At 35.1% G+C, this 13117-nt stretch overlaps 1 protein-coding gene across 4 annotated transcripts in view; it reads left to right on the top strand.

The window, feature by feature from the left end:
- Nucleotides 1-13117, top strand: part of NEGR1 (neuronal growth regulator 1) — a 911215-nt gene that overhangs the window by 494582 nt on the left and 403516 nt on the right. The gene's annotated exons all lie outside the window — the stretch shown is intronic.

Genomic DNA, 13117 nt, shown 5'->3' with positions numbered 1-13117 from the left:
GAAATACACTTTTCAGTCTTAACCACATTTTTTAAGTTTTTAAAAACAGAATCTGATAGCATCAAGAAAACAAAAATAAAAATACATGATATTTTTTATCTGGGATATGAAAATATGTTATACACTTAGTACTTGAGAGAAGCTAAAGCATGTTAGTGTTGCTTATGTAATACCCAAGAGACTAGTTCACTTTCAATATATTAATATTTTAAGTCAAAAGGGAGAAGTGGCAAAGTATTTCTGTTCCTCAGAATGTAGTAATTAATATGAGGGAGAATGACTTTTTAAATGAGTGTGTTAAAGATTAATCTCCAAACAAGGAACATTTAGAACTGACAAAAATATTCCCATTAAACACATTCTGAGCACTTACTGTGTAGTAATTATGATCTTGTAAATTACTCAGGGATCAATATAAAATAGTTCTTGCATTCATCTTGCTTCTCCAGAAATATCTACAAAATGAGACATTTGTTTATGTCTTGAAAGTGAATAAAGGAAATAATTTTAGGTGTGACCAGCTAAATAGTTCAAATACAGCCACAAGGATGAATACAGGGTCTGCGAATGGGTCCTCCTCTTGCCCAGCCTTCATACATGTATAACTCGACCTGGAATGCATTTGTCTATTTAGACGGCTACAACATATTCCAAAAAATATCTTTGTATCGCCATTGCCATCCTTCTATCTTTATTTGAGCTGGGTGAATTTTCCTTAAGGTATACATATTTTATGTATGTGTTTCTCTTGTAACTTGATATAATCGTATTTTTAATCTATTTTAATGTTTATTTTCTTCCATAATATATAAGCTACTGGAAAACAACTCTTCGATTACATTTTAAATCAATAGCACCTATCTCAGTCCCTAGTGCATAGCAAATGATAAACATTTTCTAACCAAATTAATAATATATAAATCTGTAGGAGAGAGATCTTTTGAGAGTAGCCTTCCTATAATTAGGCTTTCCCTATTATTACCATATCTCAGTATAAACAAAGGCACATAATGATGTTACAAGACACACATACACACACACACACACGTATGTATTCAATACAATACATATCTAACTGTAGATCTAAGGCAATGTATAATATTTAATCCTCTTGCTGGAAATCCAGGCGTTAAAGAGAATTAAGAATATCTGAAAATTTGAGTTTTTGTGATTTATATTTAAATAGAAGTCCCAAAAGCTAGCCCCAGTATAAAACAATTTCTGTCAAGAGACTGCCTTTTTTTCTAATGAATAATTTAAAACACAACTTCTTTTTTTCCATGTGAACTGTCTTATATCTTGGCAGTAGGCATAGCATTTCAATAATTTATATAATTTTGAATATAATATAGTTAATGCCATAAAAGCAATTTCTTTGATATTGAATTATAAGAGAATGCACTTAGACCACTGTGACTAATGATCTAGGAGTGAACACATGGCAAGTGATCTTTTAATCCAATCCAATTTCAGAGAGAACTGGCACATGTAACCATAGGACTCTACTATCTCTTGGCACATGGCTGCATGATAACCTTTGTTTGTAATATTTTTTTAAAAATAAGGATTCTTTTTGAGAAAAGTAGATAAGCTGACATGGACGTTAAAAAGTATAGATGATAATTATTTTTTGGAAGCAGCATATTAACATGAATCATGGTTTTATCATTAAGTTTCTGGATGAAACCTATTCTCAGAATGTTTTCTAAGGCAAGACGAGGCCTTTCTAAGGCAGTTACTCTGTAAATCTAATCATGGTTCGTTTGTGGCAGGTGAGAAACCACACATTAGCGTGATAATGTACAACTTTTATAAGAAAACAAACAACGTAATGTGAAAATGGATTCCTTGTGTCTTTCAAAGCCAAAATAGTCTGAAGGCCTTGCCAAGACGTGAGGCAAAGACGGCAAGATTGTGGCTCTCTAGCTGAATCCAGACCATGCAGAGCTTTCAGCATATGGTGAAGATTTTGTACACACACAAATCTGCAGGCGCTCTTTACTTTCATAAACCATGTAGACTTTCATATCAAGAAAATTGTCCAACATGTAATGATGAAGTGTCTTCATGTTTTTCTAATTCCTATAAAGGTGTCATTTGGGTTAGTGCCAGGCTAATTTCACAGATATTTTGAGGAGATTGTAAGGTATAAAAAAATTTAAAATTTCAAGTCTTAAGATCTAGCAAGCCTAGACTTTTCTATTTTTAGGATGGAAATTATCAGTGGTAGCTGCTCTCTTTAGACAGGTGTGCTCTACCTGGCCCCATCAATCACAATATGTATGTATACTTTGTCTTGACTCACATTACTCATGTATGTTCCTTATCCATAACATCAGGTATTTTTGTTTTTAACATAAGTAATCAGGGCCTTGGCCATCATGGGAAGTTTTGTCATCTATTTCTGGAGTCTCTATTTTGTTCCATTGTCTATTTGATAAGTTCCATTGTCTATTTGATAAGTTATCCTTATGGTAAGTTGTGAAGTCACATAACATAAGTTCTCCAATTTTCTTTATTTTTTTAAAAACTGTGCCCAAACATGGTTGCTTTTACAATTACAATTATTTGTTTTACTCAGAAGACTGCAATTTGTGCAATTTAGATAGGATATTTGAGGCCTCACTGGGATGACTTAGGCAGTCAGGGCGTAGATGAGCCGAAGTGCTTCCCAGGCTTTCTCTCTCTCTGTTTCTGTTATCACAGTCTCTCCATGTGGTGACCACACGTGGTGTCTCCACATGTTCTCTCCAGCATGGTAGCCCCAAGGTGGTGACACCACAGTGGGCCAGAGCTCCAAGAGTTAGCATTCTCAGAGAACAGTACTGGAAACAAATATTTTTTGCTTTGTTTTGTTTTGTTTTGTTTTCCCAGTTTGGAAGTCAAATAGCATTATTTCTTCCACAACTCTACTGTATGAAGCAGTCAAGAGCCTACTCCAATTTAATATGAGGTGGGGAAGGGGAGAGATCCTATTTTTAGTGGAAAGAGTATTAAAAATTTGCAGCCTTGTTGATAGAACCACCACACGAACCAACTATCACATGTAGAACTTTGCCCTAAGACGGACCCACACTCGCCCCCTCCAAATAAGTCATTAGTCCCTCAGTATATTACTCACAGTAGATGTTCAACAAATAGTAACCCTTGCTGTGGGTAACCTTTTTTAGACATGTTTCCCGTAAGGAAGGCAGAAAGCCACAGTGTCCTATTCTGAATACCTATCCAACTACCTTCTCACTCCCTTTCTGAGCACGGTGTTGAAAAGGGATCACTATAAATAGTGTTAAGAAGGGCACACTATTTATTTCCAGCCAAGGCTTCAGCAGCAATTCCCTGGTGAGCTAACTGGATCATATGGAAATTTCTAGGATCTATATAAACATACCAATAAAAAGACAAAAGTAAAATATATCGAACTATTAATAATAATTCTTGTTAAATGGTGGCATTATATTAAATTGAATCATATGAAATTGCCAATATCCATTTGTTTTTAACTAAAGGGCAGTTTTAGATATTGCAACCTAATATGCTACTTTTTTTTCTTCCTTACTGTTTATGTATTTGTCTACATTCTTTTCAGTGAATGTATATTATCTTCATGATTAGAAAAAATAAATATTACTTACAAAGAACAAAGAAAACAGAGTACTTCAAAGAAGGCGTTATTTTTCAAATGGTGCTAAAATGACACATCTCCTCCGCAGATGCATAAAACACCAGAGCAGCTTTTAGATCTAAAAATCTGCTAAAACACATTTTGAGAAACCTGAGTCTAACAAGGAATATGTGTACTGAACCTGAGCAGGCTTACCTTATAAAACCAGGTGCCAGGTGTTGCATTATAACTCTGTGACTCCAAGGGTAGACACTGAGTTCTCTCGTGTTTTCGAAAACCCTAAAGCAAGCTTTTAGCTATGGGAAATGTTTGCAAAGAAGGCAGCTGGGTTCTAGTTTGACACAGCTGGGCTGTTTCCTCTGGTTTATATGGAAAATAGTTCACTGCCAAGGATGAGGCAAGAAAAAAGTTCACTTGGGCCATTCCACAGGGTATTTGTTGGCACATTTCCAAACGGAGCTGGCCACCAGGTTTATGGGAATAGTAACTACACTGAAAGAAGGTACTTGCTTTCCTTAATATAAATTCCTGGAAGGGGAATCATTGGCTCAATGGAATAGAAATTTTTTAAGTTCTTAAAATATACTGCCAAACTGTTTCCAGGAAAAAAAAAAAACCCTCATTATTAATTCTTAATAAAATGTTACCATCACTGAAGGTTTTGAAGTTATATAGATGGTGCCTTAATAATTATACTTCACTAGGATACCCACATTAGTGTGTTGTAAGGTATTTCAATTGCGATGTTCTTCCTATCTATTTTGTGACCATTTTCTACTAAGGAGGAGACTGAATTATGCAGGCATTATAAATTCCCTGTGATATACAGCACGACTATAAGTGTGCTCCAGCCTGCTGGCTGCTGCTGCTGTTGCCTGAGGGGGTAGCTGCTATTATGGTCCTGATTTTAAGCAGTGTTTTGTATCTTTGAATTATCCAAGTAAGTGAAACTGAAGCAAGCCTGAGGTACAGCAGGGATTTGAACTCTGGTGTATAAACACTCATGTGCTAGCTATTGATCCTCTCACCAAAACGAATCAAAAAAAATAAAAATCTTTACAGTCCAAAATATTGAAACTCTTGTGTAACCATGTTGTGTTTTTGTCTTCGAAATAAAATGTTTGTACAGCATGCGAGAAATTTGCCTGCAACCAAAAATGTTAAAATCATTACATAAATGTTAAGCTCTCTAAAACCAGTAGCCTTTTAAAAGTTCGTTTTATCACATTTGATTTTCATGTATACTAAACCTACTTCATGTGTGTTTCATGTGTAAGTGTATGTTTTTATTTGCTACTGAAAATCTAACTGGCAAATTGTTATGCCTTTGCATAATCCATGTATTAGAGAGTCCAGAGAAGATGGAGAGAAAGAGAAAATAGAAGAAAGTAATTTCCACTTTAGTTTCTCTATAATTCCATATCCTGTAGGGTTCATTCTTCTCAGAGTCTTACTTTCTTCTCTCTATTGTTGATTGTCTTGATCACTACCATTTAGAACCAATTCTGAGCTTTTCAAGGGAAAAGAACACTATGGTAAAATGTTGCCTATTGCATCTTTCTGCTTCCAGGATGGTGCCCCTCTGCACCCACTATGCTGCTCTCAGTGACTTTGAAAATGGATGCAAGTTAATAAGTCATCATTTCTTGTAGGGTTATTTACATTTTATCATTGGTTCATTGAAGGTGAATAAATGTTCTGAGGATCTTTAAAAAAAAGAAGCCTTTCTAATTGGAGTGCAGATTTTAAATATAGGAGAGAGAATTTTAAGGAGAGATTTTTCTGGTGTTCTGTAAATCAGTGTTTCCAAAATCTGTAGATTTTGGAACTCACTACATACTATTGGTCTAGAATATCCTGAATCAACCTTTCTCCCATCCCAGAATCACGAAAAACTCATCTGGTTATCCCTGATGATTAGCTGGGTGTGAGAAACTACTGTTTTAAACCACCAAATTCTGTTCCAATTCCACCTGTTTCAAAAAGCCTTATCCAATATCAGCATCCCCTCAATTCTGCCTCCATAAGGAAGAGTTAGAGTTACAAATCTGCGTACCCAATACACCTTGGGAGTAAGTCTTTGTAGGACTAATGACTCTGCATTGTGATTAGAAATGTTGTGTCTTTCTAACTCTTTAGACATGGACTCCTTAAGATTAGTCACCCTGAGTTGGTGCTTAATAAATGTCTGTTGGATGGATGGATGGATGGATGGATGGATGGATGGATGGATGGATAGATGGATGAATTAAAATAGTTCACTGCCTATTTTGCCAGATTTTTATAGCTGACCCCATGAAGGACACAATAGATTGAGAAAAACTCATGCATAGGTATCCTGAATGAGAGAAAACACTAAACACTAAAGCAAGCAACATGATTCAAAGTTTGAACTGAAGTTTGACAGATATGTTTTACTTATACATATTCTTTACCCCTAAGTTGTTCTGGCGTATTTTATCCGTAGGTATTTCATGAATTTGGCAAGTTTGAATTTAAAACTCATGCTTGGTATCTTTTTTCTGTTATCACTATCTCTGAGTGAGGGGATGAGGGGAGAAGCCATAGAAATCTCTGAAATGCCACAAACTATGACAAGTCAGTCATAGTCTATCAGCTGGAGAAAATAATGTTGCTGGTGAGATGCAGACCATGAAACCATCAAGAACCCACGAGCAAACCAATTTAGAGAAAAAAGCATGAAACAATTTCTTATCTCGGTTTGAGAACAACACCTTTTCCAGGAGGTTTGTTATGTAACGTAGATCTGCTTTCACTTTTTGGGGGCTGGCCAAGACTGAAAAGGGAAGTGCCAGCCCAGTGAAAGGAAGAATGTTCTTTTGATATTGCCAACCATTAGCAGATATGGGAGTGCAAAAAAGCCAATTCTCCCAAGATTTATAGTTATGTCTAGCTTGTTGACTCAAGCAGTTTGGAAAAGCTTCAGAAATATAGTTCATCCAAACTAACCCAGACTCCAAGTCTGTGGAGAAAAAAAAAAACAGTAGAAATAATATGCACATACACACTATTAGAGTCAAATTCTTTTGATTTTAAATTTACAAAGATCCAAAAGTAAAAAAAAAAAAACTGTGACCAACACACATAGGACTACCTAAGATGTGACAGACCGTCCTGTTAAAAATAAATGTGTATGATTATTGTCCAATTATTTCTCTGGGTTGGAATGGCAAAAACTGTAGTAGGCAAAGGACTAAGAAAATATTATGCTTCTAAATGAGTTAGAAGGAATATTTAATCCCTACACTCAGAGAATCCATGAAAAAGTCACACAGGACCCTTGAAATTATAATTACATTTTCACCGTATTCTCAGAACTTATATTATGTGATTCTTGCAATGGTATAAAATTTTATAGGATCTCTTCACTGAGACATCAAAGAAATATTAGCTTAGCACCTGAAAGAACAATGAAATATTTATTGAATAACCTGTATGTGTCAGGCCCTCTCTCAGGTTCTGGCAATATGCTGTTGAATAAAGCCAACAACTTCCCTACCCTACGTCTCTACTCAGGTTCTATGAAGAGATACAGATAATAAACAAGTAAAGAAATAAATACCAATGATAAGTATGGATTGCAAAGAAAACTATCACAGGAAATGAGTATAGGAGTGGAAAGGTGCAGAGAGTTATGGGTGCAAATAATTATTTCAACAAGACACATTCTGTCCTAGTACATTCAGGCAGCTATAAAAAAAATGCCATAAACCACATATACACCATGGAATACTATGCAGCCATAAAAAATGATGAGTTCGTGTCCTTTGTAGGGACATGGATGAAACTGGAAAACATCATTCTCAGTAAACTATCGCAAGGACAAAAAACCAAACACCGCATGTTCTCACTCATAGGTGGGAATTGAACAATGAGAACTCATGGACACAGGAAGGGGAACATCACGCTCCGGGGACTGTTGTGGGGTGGGGGGAGGGGGGAGGGACAGCATTAGGAGATACACCTAATGCTAAATGACGAATTAATGGGTGCAGGAAATCAACATGGCACATGGATACATATGTAACAAACCTGCACATTGTGCACATGTACCCTAAAACCCTAAAGTGTAATAAAAAAAAAAAAAAAAGAAAAAAAAAAAAAAAAAAAAAAAAATGCCATAAACTAGATGGCTTATAATCAACAGAAATGTATTTCTCACAGTTCTGGAGGCTGGGAAGTCCAAGATCCAGGCACTGGAGAGGGCCTGTTTTCTCATGGGTGACACTTCCTCACTGAGTCCTTACATGGTGGAAGGGGTGACCTAGATCGTGGGGTCTATTTTATAAGGGCACTAATCCCTTCATGATCTAATCACCTCTCTAAGGCCCCACCTCTTAATAGTATCACCTCTGGGGTTAAGATTTTAACTCATGAATTTGGGAGGGACACAAACATTGGCCATAGCATAGACCCAGAAAAATCTATTTTGCTTTAAGATCATCAAAGTCATCAGTGACACGATTTTTTAAGATCAAATTTTGATCTTTTAAAATTCACTCACTAATGTACATTTCACTGTTTCTTCTTTGTGGTAAATTTTTGAGGTATGAGGAGTCACCGTGGGGAGAGTTGGGTCAAAGAGGACATGAAAGAGTTGGCATCACTTTTATTTTACTTCTTATTTGTCCTAGTGAACATATTTGGAGAATAGATCTCGTAATTGTGTGCATAATTCAAATAGATATATAACAACTTGTAAAGGTTTTTGGTAATGAGGCTACAACTTCAGAGAATGAATGAGAGGACATTCAGTGCACTCTCCTATAAAACAATGCTTTGATTTTATATCCTGACCGAGGAAACAGGTGGTTTTTGTGCCAGAATATTGTGGTTACAATAAATGCTGATTTGATGTTTTTCAGTAATCTGTGAGGGTTTGTGAGCCAGATTAAATAAATATTCCATCTACCTTTTAGCCCTGGCATCCTGAAGAAGACCTCCAAATGGATTTGTATGCAGTGTGGTCCTTCACGGACTCTTACAGCTTAAGAGCTCGATGGGGCATTTAATTGATTCCAGTGAGCCAGTGCAGCTGTCCACATCCAAATAGTTTATGCCTTGTATTTACAGTTAAAATAACTGTCAAACGCATCCTGTAAGGGTTTTTAATATCACGTGTGACCTGACCTCACATGTCATGCAAGTTAATATTGGTTCAGGTGCTATTTTATTTATTCTTTCTAAAATCATCTGCATAGATTTTTTATATAAAAACTTTTAATATAATAAAATACCCTGTGCTTATATGATTCCTATGATATCCAGATTAGTCACCCTGATGCTGGCTTCTCAGTTTGTTAATGGTCATGTTGCAGGCAGCATGATGAATTCTTGAAAGAAATTAAAGCTGTATCTTTGAAGACTGCTCATTAAACAAACAAAAATAATTTATTTCTATACATCAGAAAATACGTACACATTAAAAGAAAATGATGCCGTGCACTCACAAACTCAGTTGCTCATTATCATACAAACAGTGGAGAATAATCCAAAATGGTAGCCTGTGTGAAGGTCATTAGAATCTGGTTTGGATGTGCATTCTAAGATTTTTCTTACTGAAAGTGACTCTTACCTGCCCTGAAGGACACCCACAGATGGGCTCAGAAGAGAGAAGGTGGGTGGAGTAAGTCAAATTGCCTAAATGTTTTGGTGAAAGTGAAACTAACAAGAGACATAAGTTATCTTTAGAGAATCTAAATATGTAGATACATCTAAATATGCATTATCTCCTCACTGTGGAACCAACTAAATAAAAGTTGAAGACCAGGTGCTAAGTAGCAGTTGAATTTTAGGCCAGTGAACAATTAAAGGGAAAGCATGTTATGAACCAAGAGTAGTTCATTTAAATAGATATGGAGGTTTTAAAATAGATTTCACCCAACACAATCTTTAAATCTACTTTCAACCTCTGTTGCTTAGAAAGCTTCCAGTGGTCTTAGATCTCTCTAACTGGTAATACACAACAATTAATTATGAACACAGTTGTAAAGACTTGTATATCCCTAATTAGAGTTTCACTAGGAGATATTCTGTGATTTAGTATGAAGTCTAGGACTTCTGCCTTTTCATTGTTTTTTTATGGTGTCATATAATGAAGATAGTGAGGATGATATTATAATAATTATTTCCAGCATATTAAATGAGTTTACACGCATTAATATATTTCTTTATAACTCTGCCCTAGGTCATAAGTACTTAAAGTACATGACAATTTAAAATACTTCTTAAAATCTGTAGTTATTTAATAGCTTAAAAATTGTTGAATTGATTAAATACATCTGCTCCCTTTTGCATAAATTATTTTAAGTATTTAGAAAAGGATGTGAGGGAGTCTGAAATTAGATATATAGAAAAGGGGCACACATCTAGAATAGTATGTTATTTTTAACTCTCCTTTTTATTTTATTTTATTTTTTTTTGGTTTTTCTATGCAAGTGCTTAGTGTGATGCGCCCTGGGACCATCCAAAACCCTTCTCAATACCACACCTTATCCTGACAACAGAGCTGACAGTTGTTATCATCATCCAGTTGACCAATTCTCTATACCACCATTTCTGCAGTCCTACCGTAAGGTTATTAATAGTTTTCCTGGCCTGGTGTGGGGGCTCTCACTCCTGTAAAGCCAGCACGTTGGGAGGCAGAGGCAGGTGGATCCCCTGAAGTCAGGAGTTCGAGAGCAGCCTGGCCAACGTGGCAAAACTCCATCTCTATTAAAAAATATGAAAATTAGCTGGGCGCAGTGGCAGGCGCCTGTAATCTCAGCTACTCCAGAGGCTGAGGCAGGAGAATCGCTTCAGCCTGAGAGGCGGGAGTTGCAGTGAGCGGAGATTGAGCCATTGCACTCCAGCCTGGGAGACAGAGCAAGAGACTCTGTCAAAAAAAGAAAAAAAAAATTTTTATCTATTATAAATAGTCTGCATTCAATAACCTTGTGCGTTAACTATTCTACATAATTAACTTTAAAATAAACCAACACAAAATTATTGTCTACTGATTTAAACCCAGAAGGTGTACGTATTAAACTTGTTTTACTCCTGTAAAATGGGAAAGGAGAATGTGGAAAATATTTGCCCTCTCTTAGTTACTTACCTATCCGCTTCTCTCTTTTAATTTAAATTTCTTAAGGGCAAGTAACATGCCTTTAAACTTTTGCATTTCCTTTGGGTCAAGAATTATTCCCTTCATGATAGTCAGTAAAAGTTGAAAATTTTAAACTGAATATGCAATAGTTTTGAATATTCAGCAAAGCAACACCTGTTTTTGTCTCCTCAAGCCACCATGCTTGTGAAGGATTTCACTGGCCCTCTTATACACGGCATCTGCTGCCAACAGGTGATGCATTTCTGGGGAGAGGAGCCTTGCCAGAGGGATTTTCTCTTACTAACATCCTCTTTCCAGATGTGTATTCCCTGTAGCATGTCCTGAATTATGAGGCCCTGGAAGGCCATTGCAATCACTGAGAATGACATGTCACACCTGGAATTTACCACTCTCCCCCCACTACACAATCTCCTATAGTTAAATGTCAAATCTAAGTTTATTTCTAAGGGACTTAATTGTTTCTCTGTATAGCCAAATACTAGTGCTGAATATTAGTTTAGCATAATGTTTAGCACTTTAAACATATGTAGATGTGTAAAGATCCAACTAAACTAGTTTATGATCAGATAGTATTGACAAAATAATGGTGTTTCGAGGATAGAATTCATGTTCTTATGGCATTTCATTATTTCTCTTCATATACATATCTCAGTCTAACCTTGAATCAGTTATATTTTAAATAAATAAGTAAAGTCGCTAGGCGAGACTAAGAGCCCTACATACTATCTTCTATATAAAGGAAAAAAGTACTCTATAATATTTTTAATAGTGGGCACTGCTATGCACTGTATATATGCTTATGAATACAGATGCTCCTCGTGTTATGATAAGGTTACATCCAAATAAACCCATTGTAAATTGAAAATGCAATTAATAAACTTAAACTATTGAATATCATAACGTAACCTAACCTTCATTAAACATGCTCAGACACTTAACCACAGTTGGTCAGAATAATGTGACAAAAAGCCTGTTTTATAATAAAATGTTGACTATTTCATGTAGATTATCAAACACTATACTGAAAATGAAAACAAAATGGTTGTATGGGTACTCAAAATATGGTTTCTACTGAATGGATATTATTTTTACACCATTATAAAGTAAAAACATTATAATTGAACCATTGTAAGTCAGTGACCATCTATATATGTGTATCTGTCTCTCTCTCTCTCTATATATATATATGTATGTATATCCACATGTGCTTTACAGTTTATTAAATTAAACCTATACCTACAACTAAATATCTAAAATATACTTTTAGTTTAATGTTGTAAATTTATTATTATTAACTCTCCTATTTACCAGTGTAATGCAAAATTTTTTGTACTTTCCTTCTAGGGTAATTTAATGTTTTTATTTTTGTTCTGTTTTAGTTAAGCTGAAAAGACCCCTCTGTTTGGGATGGTTTTAAAATTTTTATTATTTGCCTGAGAAAAGCTCACTGAAGAGTTTGATGATAATGTGTTTTAAATGCCAATTAAACTATGTCATTTGGAAACAGCTACAATGATGTATTACTCAGGAACAAGCCTTCTCCTCAATCATATCAACAGTTACACATAATAAAATACTTTATATTTGTAATTATATCATCCTTGATTTTCTTAAGGCTGAGTTTTGGTTCCATAAAAAGTCAAAAAAAAATTTCAAAGTATGGGTAATTTAATTTATCGTCACAACAGATTATAGTTACTAGCTTTAAAAGTAACTGTGAAAACATATCTCTTGCATAAAGAAACCCAAAGAAGGGAACAAGTAAAAAGATTTCAGTAAAAATCTTATTTTTCTAATGATTACCAAGATGTGTAATTGCCATTTATTTGTATTTGAGCTGGAATTGTAACATAGTATACATTTTATAAAGTAACCCAAACTTATTTATGACATAGGTCAATCATACACACTACAAAAGTGAAGAATTTCTGAGAACAATTGTAAGGCATAGGAAAAGAGCACTACTAAAATGAAATTCAAGCACCATATATGTGTTTAATGGCATCTAATAATAATAACTAACACTAATGTCAGGCACTTTTCTAAGTCCTTTAACATGTATTGACTTAGTCTCCGTAGCAGCCAGATAGGACATGTACTATCATTGTCTCCTGCTCTCAGATAAAGACACTGAGGCTGAGATAAATTAAATAACTTACTCTAAATAATGCAGTTAGCCAATAGAGATTTATACCCATGCTGTTTGAGGATTCAATGAGACATTTGGTTTCTCAGAGAATGTAGAAATTTAATCCTGGAAGTCAGTTTAGAGACTTTTCTCTCCAACATTTCCCAAAGGTATTATGTGATTAAATTCTGGGATAAAAACTTCTATAGTCTAATACACCAGAGAAAATGCAATATAATAT

The sequence above is a fragment of the Symphalangus syndactylus genome, chromosome 12 (genome assembly GCF_028878055.3).
Source record: "Symphalangus syndactylus isolate Jambi chromosome 12, NHGRI_mSymSyn1-v2.1_pri, whole genome shotgun sequence".
In the NCBI taxonomy this organism is placed as follows: Eukaryota; Metazoa; Chordata; class Mammalia; order Primates; family Hylobatidae; genus Symphalangus; species Symphalangus syndactylus.
Note: the sequence above shows the minus strand (reverse complement) of the source record. Positions and strands in the feature narration are given on the sequence as shown.